This window comes from Sinocyclocheilus anshuiensis, unplaced genomic scaffold, assembly GCF_001515605.1.
Source record: "Sinocyclocheilus anshuiensis isolate Anshui unplaced genomic scaffold, SAMN03320099.WGS_v1.1 scaffold257, whole genome shotgun sequence".
Classification (NCBI taxonomy): domain Eukaryota; kingdom Metazoa; phylum Chordata; class Actinopteri; order Cypriniformes; family Cyprinidae; genus Sinocyclocheilus; species Sinocyclocheilus anshuiensis.
Window position 1 is genome coordinate 2,699,316 of NW_015539889.1, and position 15,456 is coordinate 2,714,771.

Sequence of the window (15,456 nt, forward strand, 5' to 3'; positions counted from 1 at the left end):
TAAATTACAGTCTAACAATTGCACTGTATGAAATTACAATGGAGGTATCTGATATACTGAGAGTGTAGCAGAGCAATCTAAAGCATAGCGTGCAAACAGAAAAGGGATGTTACACTTAAGAAGACGGATTATGTCAGACAGTAGAGTAGGATTAGGGCAGATAGTTAGAAAAGAAGAAAATGGTTTACTAAGGGGTAACCATAGCAAGACTTTTGTCAAAACAACATTCCACAAACCATCTTGTGACACTGAAAAAACATTGCTATCTTCAAGCATGAAAAATGTTACATTTAGCCTTAATAGGAATAGGAAGGGCCTCAAATTTGATCTTAAATATACACTCTGTGGGTCAATGTCAGTAATTAGTGACTTGTAATTACTTCAAACTAGTATCCATAGTATGACACTGCATAATTAAAGCTTTGGCGTTTGAAACTGAGAAGGAAAAATGCCTGTGAACACCAACACCGCACCCTGGCATTTGGTAGTTGTGTGGCCACAAGGCTCCCTTTTGGGAAAAAGCGGATGTAAAGTGGAAATTAGTTTCAAATGCGCCAAAGCACAGTTGGATTCTCTGATGTGGACTGACGTGTCGTGCGCTGTACCACCAGCACTGCAGAGTGGCACGAATCCCTCAGGCTGCAAACCCCAGGAGTACTTTCCCTCCATATATTCATTACAACTGCGGCAAGACTCAGCAGATGAAATGGACCTCACATATCCTGGCTTAACTCACTCTGCTTCACTGGGTGGTATGTCTGCTAGTAGAAAATGTTTGTGGCTAGTTCACCCAGGACATATAAGCACACATTTAAATATAATCGTTATAATAGGCAAATAACAGAATAATATCAGAATAAATCTTTGAGGAGCAAATTAAAGGGATATTCCCGCTTTAATCAATACCACTTGTGGCATTATGTTGATTACTACAACATTTGTGACTTTCCCTCCTCTTTTCTTAAAAAAAAAAAAAAAGGCAAAAATCTGTTTTACAGCGAGGCACTTACTATGGAAATGAATGGGCCCCAAAAAAGCTCTTTTTAGTGTAATCAATGTTATATCCAATTTTACAACTTTGTTGACATGACAATGAAATGGCTAAAACCCTAACAAAGAAAAAGTGACGAGAACAAGTACTGAGGAATATGTCTTTAAATGTATTAATTATATTCTGCAAGTACACAGTGGAATATTACTGTCACAAAGAAAAAAGAAATACATGGGGCAGCATTGCATTGATGTTCTTTTATCTATTATTCAAGAAAACAATATCTTGTTTTAAACGTCCTTTCTTTATCCAAGAGGAAGTGCAGTATTTCTTTGAAATCAGTGTGTTATGGTTACATATGGCTTTAGTTGGTTCCTGTTTAGTCTTTGTGTCACGCACAGGACAGTAGATAGATATTTTATGTATGTGACTGTGTAACAGTAACGCAGTTTAATAAAAGGCTATTTATGACTAAATCCTTCAGGTTTACAAGTGCTGAATGATGCTGGATGTATTAGTTTATAAGAAAGGAAACCACTCACTCACTTTTCTATACTGACTGTTTTGACTTGTATAACTCTAGACATCTTACAGTACAATATATTTTGTATGGAAAGGAAGGTACAGTACAGTAATCGCTGTATATTGAAATATGAGCCAGGAAGTCATTCGGTAGAAATGTGACCCTGGAGCACAAAACCAGTCTTAAGTCACTGGGGTATATTTGTAGGAATAGCCAAAAATACATTGTATGGGTCAAAATTATTGATTTTTCTTTTATGCCAAAAATCATTAGGATATTAAGTAAAGATCATGTACCATAAAGATATTTTGTAAATTTCCTACTGTAAATATATTAAAACTTAATTTTTGATTAGTAATATGCATTGCTAAGAACTTAATTTGGACAACTTTAAAGGCGATTTTCTCAATATTTTGATTTTTTGCACCCTCAGATTTTCAAATAGTTGTATCTCGGCCATATATTGTCCTATCCTAACAAACCATACATCAATGGAAAGCTTATTTATTTAGCTTTCATATTGTGTATAAATCTCAATTTCGAAAAAATTGACCCTTATGACTGGTTTTGTGGTCCAGGGTCACAAATTAGAATAACACAACACAACACAACAAAACAAATCAACAGATTTTGAAAGTCAAATCCAATATAATGCGTTGCCGCACAAGCGGATGAAATAGAAACATCACTACAGCGCCTGTCATTATTTTAGGCCACATCCATTCCAGTGGTGCTAATGAGAGACTTTAAACTGAGCTGTCGGCAGCAAACAATACACACATGCTGCTTGGCTCCGGTTTGGCCGACCCTGGCTATGAACCAACAAAGCCACAGATTCCAGGGTTATTCACGTTCAGTGGTCTACACACCTCCCTCTGATGCCAGCCCACTCAAATCACCCTTGATGCTCTGAATCACACTGATCACTGGATTCCACAGCACTACACAAGGACAAATTGTTCAGTTGTGTTTCTTACACAAAGAACAACACCCAAACAATTAAATGAGACTGTAGAGCATTGACTTTTTTTAAGTTAAAAGCTAAACTTGTAGTTGATTGTATTGTACTTGATCTGTTTTGAGACTGACTGATCTAATTCATGTGTCTTTATAAGCATCAAACCAAACCCCTGTTGCAGAAATAAGTGTTCCCAGCTGAATAAATGAATGGTGTGTAAAATAATATCCACCTTTAGACAATGAAACAATATAAGCAAAGCATGTGATTCTCAAGCTGCAGCTAAAATACCTGTACAGGTTTCTTTCCTCCTTGGGTTCTAAACAAAGCTTTACAACTTCTCTACACTGCCCATAGAATATTATACTTCCATATAAACAAGAATCGCAAGAGCTGACTAACTTCACATTGTAAAAATGTTTTCATCAGTATAACATCAGTATAACATGTTCCCATCCATTCTGTGTTTCACAATACAATATAATGTTGTCATTTCTACTTAACTTTATGAGTTATTAGAGTTTTAATCTTGATTTTCTTAGTTACTAATTAAATTCAAAGAGGTCAAAAAGTGAAAAGAACTTATCACTGCAGGTTGTATGATGGCATCACTTGGATTTTACGTAAAAGTTTAAGGCAGCAAATGAACTTTAACACAATATGGACTAGGAAACTATTGTTTGTTTATTTAAAATGAAATCTCAACTAAAGAGAGTTTACATTTGATTAAACATGCAGAGTATCACGTAACCACTACATTAATAAAAAGTATATACTTATTAAAGAACTTCTGCAGTGATATTTTCGACATAAGGTCTGCATTTGTCATCGTTGCAAAATTCGAATCTGTGTATTTTGCGGCATTTTCTTGAATAATTAAAATAGGAGAATGTTATGTTACTTTGTTCAGTTTCGTTCAGTGCACGGTGCTTTAAAACTACATAGAAGTAAATATATAGTTTATAAGTTTTCTTTATAGATGTCCAACTTTCAATAGTTAAAAAGAGTTTGAATACTTGCAAAACTTTGGTTGAAGTGGCTGTGCTGCATAAAAGCTTAATTTTCATCTGGTGATCTGTGTTAGTTAAGCCTGGCTATGTGTAGGTATTATCGATTAAGGAAAATATTACCATACCTTTTGTCGTCATAACAGGAAAACCTTTTGTCGTCAAATCTTTCTGCAATGCATTATCATGGGATATTATTTATCCACACTTTCTCTTGCACCGCTTTCCAAATTGATGTAAGCGAGATTCTGAAGAATGGACGATACCAAACCACGCGATCTAAAGGTGTTGTTTCTCACGTAGATTTCCCGTTGATGGTTCTGACAATAAAAATAACCTTTAAAAGAAATTCGTAAAGCAGTGAAATTAACATGAGAAGTCTGAAGAAGTGGGAGACCTGTATTTTTATTCTATATAATTTAAGACAACACTTTTATGGAAACTTAAAACCATACCCCCCCCCCCTGCCACAATGGTACGGCCCTCACCCCTCCAGAAACTTTCTTCACTGCGCTGACTGAACTAGCGATGGGAAGTTCGACTCATTTCCCCGAATCGGATCCTTATAGCAACTCCTTTCAAATAACCGGTTTAAAACTATTCTAAAACGTTTAAATAGTTGTAGTATATTACGTATTATATTTTTAATAATACGCGTGTTTATTGTAATTTCAGCTCTGTTTGATACAACCACGATAAAGTATTTTCTCCCCATCATTCAAATCTCTGGTTCACTCCAAATGTTCGAGCTAAATAGGATCATTACGAATCGGCCTTGTCTGAAAAAGACGGTTTTCATTTCAGCAGTCAGTTGAACTGTTGACTCGTGAACGAAATGTCCAAACCGATTTGGTGAACCGGTTCAAATGATTAATTCACAAATCGGACACTACTGTTGGACTGAACACATGCTGGGCAGCATGTAGTTAGATCCTGTTTTATTAATGGCCTAAATCGTTTGCAAACGACACGTCGGCACTTTATTGGATAGGAAAGTAGGGCTTTTGCCATTTCTTAAAAAAAAAGCCGTTGAGCTTCATGCAGTTGAATCTTTTGAAAGGCAAAGAAGAATGTAATGTGCCATTATGTGACTGCAGGGTGCTGGTGCCTTTTATTAACATATGAAAGATTTTACCGTGAAAAGGAGACTGTCTCACAGTAAATGCTCATGCGCCAGTCACAGGAAAGAGAGAAGTGTTCACTGATTTGCCGAAGAGTATTTGAACAGTAAAACAGGTTTCGAGACATTTGTAAATCCTGCGTTAGCGTTCTTATTTATATATTTGACGATGTCAATATTGGATACGAGAGCAGCGTGCAACCTGTCAATAACAGCTCCATAGTGTCCGTCTGTGGAAATGTCACCACGTGGATCCTTCAGGTGTCTTGCGTGTTTTGAAACAAACAGAAAAAATAACGGTTTCCGTCACACATGACTGGATAAACAAGTTTCTGCAGTCTATGAATATTTAATAAGGTAAGCACTGAGGCAGGTTATGATTGGTTGGCTGTTCCTCAACAGTTCGCTGTGATTGGCCAAACCACAGATATCTATGAGCCAAACGATCTGTAGCTTTAAAACAACATGACAGCTGGGTTGTCTGTAATGCGAAAAGTTCTCAAAATATATTGAGTCATACTAATGTCACGTTATAATGCAGTCATATGATAACTGATAAACATGTTGCCGTTTGTAACTTGCTGCACACAACGTGCTTCCAAAAACCCACCGCTAGATGTCAGCAGCGAGCTGTAAGGTTTCTTCTTCATTGTTTTGGAGTAGTTTGACAAAAGGCTAACAATCCACAAATCCACCAAGATGTTTTCGCGTATACAAAGTATAAACAGATCAGAAGATGTAAGGTAATGCGGTAATTCATGTATTCAGTCTGTTATTACAGAAAACAAAATCACTTGCACTATGAACATAATGTACTAGAATCTACATTTTTTACATTGAAGCAGCACTGCACAGACCATTCTGTGTGTGACATCAAAGTACCACGAGAGCGATTAGACAGCATTTTTACAATTTTTGTTTTGATGTCAAATAAGTCTTGCTGTTTTGCTTTTTTGTTAAAGCAGTGTTTCTGTTGTAAAGTTATACATCTACAGTTGTGTTGCTGGGTTTTAAAGCAGGTTTGATTTTGTTTCTTCCTTACCAGTCTGTATTTACAGGATTTCACTGTCCACTCTGTTCAAATGTGATTGAATGGCTACACATAGATGTGTGCACACACTGTCAGAGCTGTGTGAGATCACTACCATCCTGCTTTTGTGGGGGTGGGTAGGGGTGTTAAATATTTATTTATGTTTTTGTTTTTTTTCCCCCATAGGTTTTTAACATTTTAAAAGCTCTTTATTCCAAAGATACTACAAGCTAGACAGTGTATTCAGTAGGTGTAATGTATTATAAGTTGCTTCAGAAGTATTGCAAGTATTATGTACGACAATAAAACAGTGCATTGACATAAAAAAGGACATTTACTTTTGGTACTTAAGTACTTTTAAAAGCAAGTACTTCTGTACTTTTACTTAAGTAAAAATCTGTCTTTACAACTTTTACTTGTACTGGAGTAATATTTGACCAGCAGTATCTGTACTTTCACTCAAGTAATGGAGTTGAGTACTTTGTCCGCCTCTGGCTATGACAGCTGTCATATCATACCCTGCCATGCCCAGCTGATGCAAAGAATAGAATTTATATCTACACAGAAGAAAGCCCTGTCTAGACTCTGCCCAGGTATGAGTTGTGTTGAGCTATTCATTAGCCTGTTTATTTGATGATAAAAGACTAAATGTAGTTGCAATAAATGCGTTAAGAATCCATACAACTGCAGCAGTGGAGGACTATTATTCTGCTGCGTGATACTGCAGAAGAACTGATGACGGCACGGTTTGATCTTCAGCTGACCAATCAGCAGAAAGGGGCGTTTAATTCCTGTCCACGTGTAGAAATCGAATATTCAAGCTGTTTATTCATTTTTCCACCAAAGAACAAAAAACGAAAAAGGAGCCGTTTTTTCATTTTTCTACTTTCAATATTAAATCAAAAAACGAATGATCGAATGATACATGGATTGTTCTTATCTCATATTGTATGCAAACCTTTCAGGTTTATTAAAACATTCCCTTTGTTATGTCTTTGTTGTGTGAATCCTCTTTCACAATTACTTTCTCCACAAATTTAAAAGACAGTGTTTTTTAATTTTGTGGAGAAAGTAATTGTGAAAGAGGATTCACAATCAAACCGAGAGTAGCCTAGCTTATCTATGCAGGGGAAAGACGTTCATGAGAATGTTTGTGGCATAACATTCTCACCAGGGTTTTTATGTCAACTTTTAAACTGTGGTCTGTGAGGGCAGTTGTAAAATGTGAGCATAAAAGTAAAGCATAGGTCATAACCTATTTTTTCCTAGCAAAAACATGTGACATTGATGTGCCTGGGTAAAGTGGCAGCTGTTTTTGTTGACGGCACATAAAGCACGTAAGTAAAGTTAATGAAGCCAGGTCAGTTAATTAATTTGTTTTTATTCATTTTTTTTTATGCTGATGGAATGTACAGCTTTAGTGATAATGGGCACCCTTCAGTAAACTTAAATCTGATGATTTTTTTAAAAACTAGGTGCCATACCTACAAGAAAACAATGAACCATCGAACTTTCAGAAACATCCCACTCATTTACTGAAATGAATCACTTACGCTGACAACAATTGAACTGACTCGTTGACTCAGACACTGACCGTTCATTTCAATTATATTTTTGAATAGTTTTAAATACAATTATATATTTTTTTATTTTATTTAATAATTTATTTCACTGTGGAAGGCAACACACGGCAATGGAAAGACTTTTGTGTAGCTGGTAGCTTTTCTTCCACTGTCAGTGTCTTGTTTTGTGGCAACTATTTTTCCCCATGCATTTTCACATAAAGTATTCTTTAGTTTTTTCAAACATGAAAGTTGTGACCTAAGTTTGCCTTTTGAGCGGTACATGTAAGAATCATTTAGTTTCAAAACTTGCCGTGTGATTTATTTTGAAGAGCAACTAATGCCAATCCACCAAGTGTAAACTATTGACCTGCTAAGTGTCACCACAGCCCACTCATTTTAAATTTAAGCAAAAGATTTCCAGTAAATTTCTCCAGAATAAATCGAAACATTCATTCTAAAACCATATTCCATCTTCATTTTTTCAGTGATTGTAGCGTTGATGACTGATCAGTGCTAAAAAATGTTTTGACTGATACTGAAACTGATCAAATGTTTCTCAAAACTATTTGAATTTAAGAGTTTATATACAGTATCTCACAGAAGTGGGTACACCCCTCACATGTTTGTAAATATTTTATTATGTCTTTTCATGTGACAACACTGAAGAAATCACACTTTGCTACAATGTAAAGTAGTGAGTGTACAGCTTGTATAACAGTGTAAATTTGCTGTCCCCTCAAAATAACTCAACACACATCCATTAATGTCTAAACCGCTGGCCACAAAAGTGAGTACACCCCTAAGTGAAAATGTCCAAATTGGGCCCAATTAGCCATTTTCTCTCCCCGGTGTCATGTGACTCATTAGTGTTACAAGGTCTCAGGTGTGAATGGGGAGCAGGTGTGTTAAATTTGGTGTTATCGCTCTCTCTCTCATACTGGTCACTGGAAGTTCAACATGGCACCTCATGGCAAAGAACTCTCTGAGGATCTGAAAAAAAGAATTGTTGCTCTACATAAAGATGGCGTAGGCTATAAGAAGATTGCCAAGACCCTGAAACTGAGCTGCAGCACGGTGACCAAGACCATACAGCGGTTTAACAGGACAGGTTAACAAGTGCTACTCTACTGCCCAAAACTCGCGTTTGAATCATCAGTGGCAAATCCTTTAAATGAAAACTTACTTTTTCATTTAGAGTCAGAACTGCCGGCATTTTAGTCTAACGTTACTCCCAGGATCAGTAAACAGTCCTCCATAAAATGTGCCGGCGATTCACAGCACTAAGTTGATGTATTCCCTCAGCGACCAGCACAGATCAGCTCTAGGCATGATGAAAAGCAGATATCGCATTCCGATATTCGCTTTCACAACGAAAAACACCGCGGCCTAGCGTAAGCGAAAGCCCCGGCTTAGCGTGAGCTGAGGCGACAGGGTCGAGAACGGCGGTCCCGGCGAAGGAGCGGTGAAAACGGTGAAAGCCGATCCGGCGATCCACAGCACTAACTACAATATATTTAATAAAATTGAAAGAGACTTTGATAACTATAAGAAATTTTATTACAAACATACACAAGTAAATATAAAAATAACCCATTTATTTTAAAGTTGTATACAGGAATAATGACCATGTAGATTAATGATGCTTTCTAGATTACTTAAGATTACTGTCAAAATATGTATTTAAATGCTTTAATTGCTTGCAAATCATTTTAATTAATCTTCTACACTAAGCAATATATTCACCAATACATAATCTATTTTTACGTAGGAACGTAAATATCAAAATGTATAGACCATTGCTCAAGAATTATATAAAATAAAAGCAAAAATATATGCAGTATTTTATTACACTGTCATACATAGACAAGTAAATATAAAAACAGAAAGCATTTGTTTTAAAGTTGCTAGAAGAGTATGATCATAATAAAGTCTGAATATTCACAATTGTCATTAAATTGCAATGACCAAGTAGATTAATGTTGCTTTCTAAATGATTGAATACTGTCAAAATGTGTACATAACAAAATTAATCTTGTACACTACGTGATGTTCACGTAAGCTATGTGGGAAATTAAATATAGAAATGTATAGAACATTGCTCAAAAATGTTCACTTTAAGTGCTCTAAATTATTAATTAATATCTAATTTTAATAAATGCTTAAAACTGAAGATCTTAATGACAGCTTTATTTGATAGTATCACTGATAACGAAAGAGAGCATTCTGAAAACAGCAAACAGAAAAGCAGGTTTCACTCCTTTACAGTAAGTGAAAAAAGCCGTCCGCGGGTTGATGTATTTCCAGAATAAGACTCAGATGTGCCATTAGAGAGTGAATTAGAGGAGATATAAGTCTGGTGCACGTCTCCTTGACCCAGACAGCTCAGACACAGGATTGAAGCTCTGCGCCTGAAATGCTGATCCAAAAAGAAGTAGATGGCTGGATTTACACAACTGTTGAGAAAGGCCAGGCAGCAGGACAGCATGAGTCCACTAAGTACTATCACTCTTTTTTCCTGGCTAAGATCTCCTGTGCTCATCAGTACGATGACCTGGATGGTTTTGAACAAATTGAAGGGCAGCCAAGAGATCAGAAAGGCCACAATTATGGCGAGCATGATTTTGACCGAATGCCGTGAATGCTGGCTTCTGCACGTGAGTTTGCGGCGGTGTGACTGTGACGCCGCAGGTTAACCAAAATCGACACATAACATAGGCAGAGAATCAGTACTGGGAGCAGGAAGGTTAGAAATATGGTCAGGAGATTCATTCCTTGGACAAAAGAGGATTTTGAATCCTCCCAACACACGGTATCGTCTTTCAACCGACGGTACACCAACGATGGAATTCCTAGGAAGAAAGAAATGATCCACACGACGCCACAGGTAATCTGCGCACAGTTACTGCTCCGCAGAAACTGAGAGTCCATGAGACGCACAACAGCCAGGTATCGGTCTACACTCATGCACGTGAGGAAGAAGATGTTGGAAAAGCGGTTGACCGCAATGATGAAGCTGCTGATCTTGCACAAGGTCTCACCTAAGGGCCACTCATCATAATGGGCCGAAACCGCCCACAAAGGCAGCGTGAAGACAAACACAAGGTCGGCTAATGCCAGATTCATCACGAAGGTGTCCACAAGCCGTCTGTTTTTCTTACGCCGTTTGTCGATGACAACGATCACAAACAGGTTCCCCAAGAAGCCGGTGAGGAACATGATGACGTACAGCACAGGAATGTAGATATTGGACATGGGCAGCAATGCAGAGAATGATATCAAATCATTCTCGACAGGGGTATAGTAGTCGTAGTCATCTGTGGAGTTCACTGAAAAAGCATGAGTATAAAAATAGCTTGTGTAGCTCATTGTAACATCAGAGAGTGCCATCTCTGTGCTGCTTGCCATTTGTGCACAAGTGATGGGCAAAGTAGAGAAAACCTAGCATGTCACATGATTCGAAACCACAAACTGCAATAACAGGCTCTCTCTCGCTCTCTATCTATTTCCTTAAAACGTTTAAATGTATCACAAAGAGATGCATTTTCTTAAAACTCACAGTTCTGAAATGTGGTATATTGGTATATTTCCATCATGTCAATATAGATAGTTAGAGTGACTTACTGCTAATTGGGTTAGGAGTATAGTTACTTTTTAAACTCTTGAAAAAGCTGTTTTTCCTCAACAATTGATGTGAATATTCAATTGCAAATGTTTGTCATGGGATCTTTTGTGATGAGAATAAATAATGTTTAATCAGTTCTCTCATAAATGCAAAATCAGTTTCTCTTAGCAAGACTAAGAGAAAAACAACATGCATGCAGTTAAAAAAAGAAGTGAGAAAAATGTACTAGTTGGTTAGTGAGATTTATTTTTGAAATTCAACTGTGCAGCAACCTGAAGAACAAGAATGTAAAAGGTGCAGAGCTTATTTGAGAAATCTTCAGAGCTGTTGTGGTTTCCTGGTGTTTACAGGGGTACCACACATTTTTTACACTAATCGGACAGATACAAGACACAAGATACAAATGTTCAATATAGGACTACTTTTGTGGCTTTCTGTCACAACTAAAGTAGCAATAAATAAAATGGACATGTAAAGGTGCAGTAACAGGAAATTTTGAGGGAAATAGTGTTGCGAGGTATGAAGCACAGCTCACACAAAAGTTGCTTTCAAACCGAACAGCTTTCTGTTGGTCAACATGGCGAATCCATGTGGCCAACCTGAACTTGTTTTGCGAAATGAGTGAGGAAATCTTTTGCTTAAATGTTATTCCACATTTCGCCCACGAAACAACAGTAAATGTAATTACACCTTATCTGAGGTGAACTCCAGTTGTTTTAGTTGTGTACTACTAGCAAAACTGTTACCTATTTGCAAGATTTTATCAATTAGATTTTCCAGTTTCAGATTCCTTTAAAATATTTTTAGGCTATATTTTACTCAAGATATCTGTGTGCATGTGTACACCCGTTGTATTTTATTTTTTTTTCAGATTGTTTTTGAAAGGACTGCCTATTGATGTGGTTCCTATTTTACCTTGTAATGTTTATCACGCACTGGGTTTAGAGGCAGTTACATAGTGGTTAGGGATGTTGGCACTAACCTGAGGGGTCGAAAGATTTCCTGTGCTGGTCAGTGTGCAAGTCAGCAGAAAGAAAGTCCCCTCTATCAAAATTCTGCAAGACACTGTAAGGACTACATTAATGAAATGATTTTAAATTAAAGTAAATATTAAATTAAACTAAATATTAAATTTTTCATCATGACAAAATATCAAACACCAACTGCTTACCTCTGCAAATTTGTAAAAACTCTATACACTGTTAAAAATTTCCCCGTTAAAAAACAGTAAAGAACTGGCAGCACGGTTGCCAGCAAGTTACTGTAAAATTAACAGTCTTCGTGTTGGGGAAATTTACAGTTGGCTACTGTTTTTGCAAATACAGCATAATGCTGTTTCTACATTTAAAGTAAATAACTGAGAAAAGCATTGGCAGTTTGCTGTAAGCTACAATACAAATATACTATGCTATTACGTAAGCTATTGAGTAATGGACTGCTAGTGAAAAGAACAACATTTTCCTCATGGTTTTATATATACTTCTGTATGTATTTATTTTTCTAAACCTTGTGATTGAATAAATTGCCCTAAGCAGTCTTACTACAAAACACAATGTTTTACTACAGTGTAAATAAAATAATTTGAAATAGTGACTTAATATAACAAAAATAAAACAGCTTTACAGTGTTGTTTCAAAACATGTCTCTTCTTTATTAAACTTTTTGAAAGTCCCACTCGAAATCCATAAATTCTTTAACCAGACTGGAGACACGAGGGTTCACCGTTTTCTTTTTCTAGGTGACCTTCCCCATCCGCTTTGATATGACTCCTCCAGCCTTGGTGCCCTTTTTCGGATTTATCCCGATGAACCGCCTGAAAAACAAATGTGTGTGTGTTTAGAATTAGTGTGGAGAGAAAATAATACATAACACATCTTATACCCTAGTATTTCAGCCATGTCTGATGAAATTGCAACAAATGCACATGATCATCATTTTAATGCCAAAGAAGGATGGGTCCTAGATGAGTCTGCTTTCTTTCAAGGTTTCACCAACACCTCACCACCGATGGACATTTTATTTGCTTGACATAGTCACCTATGGCTGCTCACTGGGCTCAAATATTAAATAGGACATTTCTCTATTTGATGCTAGATTCCCAGTTTATTAGGGCCAAATGTTTAAATGAAAAATATATTTTCTGTAAAGCTGCTTTGAAACTATATGTATTATAAAAAGTAATATACAAATAAGAAGTGAAGTGAATTGAATGTATGCATTCAAGTATAACCTTTGAATAAATTACAGTGTGCATGCTGCTTTTAGATGTTTGTAGATAAGTATCGCGTTTTATTTCTCCTCTTTCCTACTACTTATTTCACTTCTGTTTCAGTTTTTTATAACCATTTCTTACTATGTGTCAGTAAGTTGTTATTTTAGCATGTGTGTTTGGCTCAGTGTTATTTTTTTAGGATTACTGATAAACTAATGTAGTTTGATTTGTATTAGTTATCTATTTTAGTTTTAGTTACAGTTGTAGTAATGTTGTCATTTTATTAGTTTTTTATTATGTCTATATAGGTTTTTTATTAAGTTTTAGTTTTATTTAATTTGAGTTATTTCAGTACTTCAACATACAAAATGGAAATGAAATAATATATATATATTGAATGCATTTATATATATGTATATGTGTGTGGCTGTACATACACTCTTAAAAATAAAGCTGCTTCAAAAGGTTCTTCAAGCGATGCCATAGAAGAACCATTTTTGGTTCCACAAAGAACCATTCAGTCAAAGGTTCTTTAAATCGCTTTGGATAAAAGCATCTGCTAAACGACTAAAAGTAAAAGTAAGATGTTGTATTCTCAGCCAAAAATAATCTCCTTCAAAATAAAATGTCCATAAGAATTCTGTGCATGGCAAAGTAACATTGCTGTAGAAACGAGCAATACCAAATATGAATTAGGTTACTTTTAGTAAGTAGGCCTATTCTAACTTCAACACATTATGACTGTCAAATCTCATAACTTATATATATATCATATATTTATCAACTTTAAAATAACAGTAAGTGGCAATTCTGCAAAACAGATGGTCTATATGACCTTTACATATTTGAAGATTGAGGCACTCGGTGGAGCACTGAATGTTAACTTTGCATTTAGAGGCTGATTGTATAGTCAAATTTGACATTTTTACTTATAGCACTGGAAACTTCATGACCTATTTTTGATGTGCAGACGCATAATTTTTGTGCAGACACATCATTTTCTGTTCAAACCTTTCTGCATTAGGTAGAGACACAATTAATAATATATTTGTAAAAATATTTTAAATATTCCTTAAGCATACGTAATACAGTTCAGTGTTTTCAAAAAGTAAGGACCTGGCAGAGTTGTTGGGCACTATAGTTTTAGAGAATGTCATTATTTCACGTTATAGCATAGAGCCTTAACATGTTGTATACTTTCATCTAGCCCTTTGGGCCTCTATAACAAGGGCTCTGTACTGGGTAAAGGGTAGATGTATATATCCAGAGCCTTGATGTTACATTGTAGCAAGCAAGTCACTGAGGTAATGTGAAGATCTTTGACCAAACCATGGTTGCATTTCCTCAGACGGTCTCTATCAGGTAACAAGCAAAGAGAGAGTGAGTTGTCTATTGTCAGTGCAATTGGGATAGGAAGTCACACTTATCTCAGTTTTTCTGCAATGATGAGTTGTTTACGCATAATCTGTTGCTAGTCTCAGAAGAGAGATGAACTCAATCTAAATGTTAAATCTACCTTTTGAGATCAGAAGTGATTATCTATACACTGATAGCCATGTGAACAAATGCAGTTAACGCAAACTCAACAGGAAACGTGCATAGTGGTACACTATGAGAGTTGTAGAAAACAGAAAACAGAATTTAAGTAATATTGACCTCTGGTGGTGAGATGTCGACATAACTTTTGTGGTAGTAAGTTTTGAATTCAGTGTTTTGTTAAAGGGGTCATATGATGCGATTTCAATTTTTCCTTTCTCTTTGAAGTGTTACAAGCTCTTGGTGCATAAAGAAGATCTGTAAAGTTGCAAAGACTAAAGTCTCAAATCCAAAGAGATATTCTTTATAAAAGTTAAGAGTTAACCACGCCTACCTAAAACGGCTCGTTCTAACACGCCCCCACATATCTACCTCACTATGTGGGAAGATTTGCATAACACCGCCCAAATGTTCACGCAAAGAAAGAAGGCGTAACTTTTATTCTCGCTGTAGTATTGTTGTTGCCGCCATGTCGTGAAGACGCTGTGTGCTTCATTGTGAAAGCGAAACTACTTTGTTTGGTCTTCCAAAAGAGGACGATATCCGCTTCGTCATGCCTAGAGCTGATCTGTGCTGGTCGCTGAGGAAATACATCAACTTGGATGTATTTGGATGTATATATGCTGTGGATCGCCGGATCGGCTTTCACCTGTGAGGCGCCAGGCTCGACAAAAGTGAAGCGAACGCGGAGAGAGAGAGAGCGACAGTTCGCGAGAGAGGCCGAGTGTGTCCGAGAGAGAGCGAGATGCGCGAGAGAGACCGGAAATGTGCGCGAGAGGGACAGACAGTGCGCGAGAGAGACCGAGTGCGTCCGAGAGAGAGCGAGAGAATGCAGACAGGGTTTTATGTTTACACGGCGCAATGCAACGCAACGCGTAAAAAGACAGTATAA

General features: G+C 36.6%; 1 pseudogene; it reads right to left on the reverse strand.

Annotated features, from left to right (window-relative positions):
* Nucleotides 1–9,445: 9,445 nt before the first annotated feature.
* On the reverse strand, nucleotides 9,446–10,581 carry LOC107685725 (probable G-protein coupled receptor 25; annotated as a pseudogene).
* Between the last annotated feature and the right edge of the window lie 4,875 nt (nucleotides 10,582–15,456).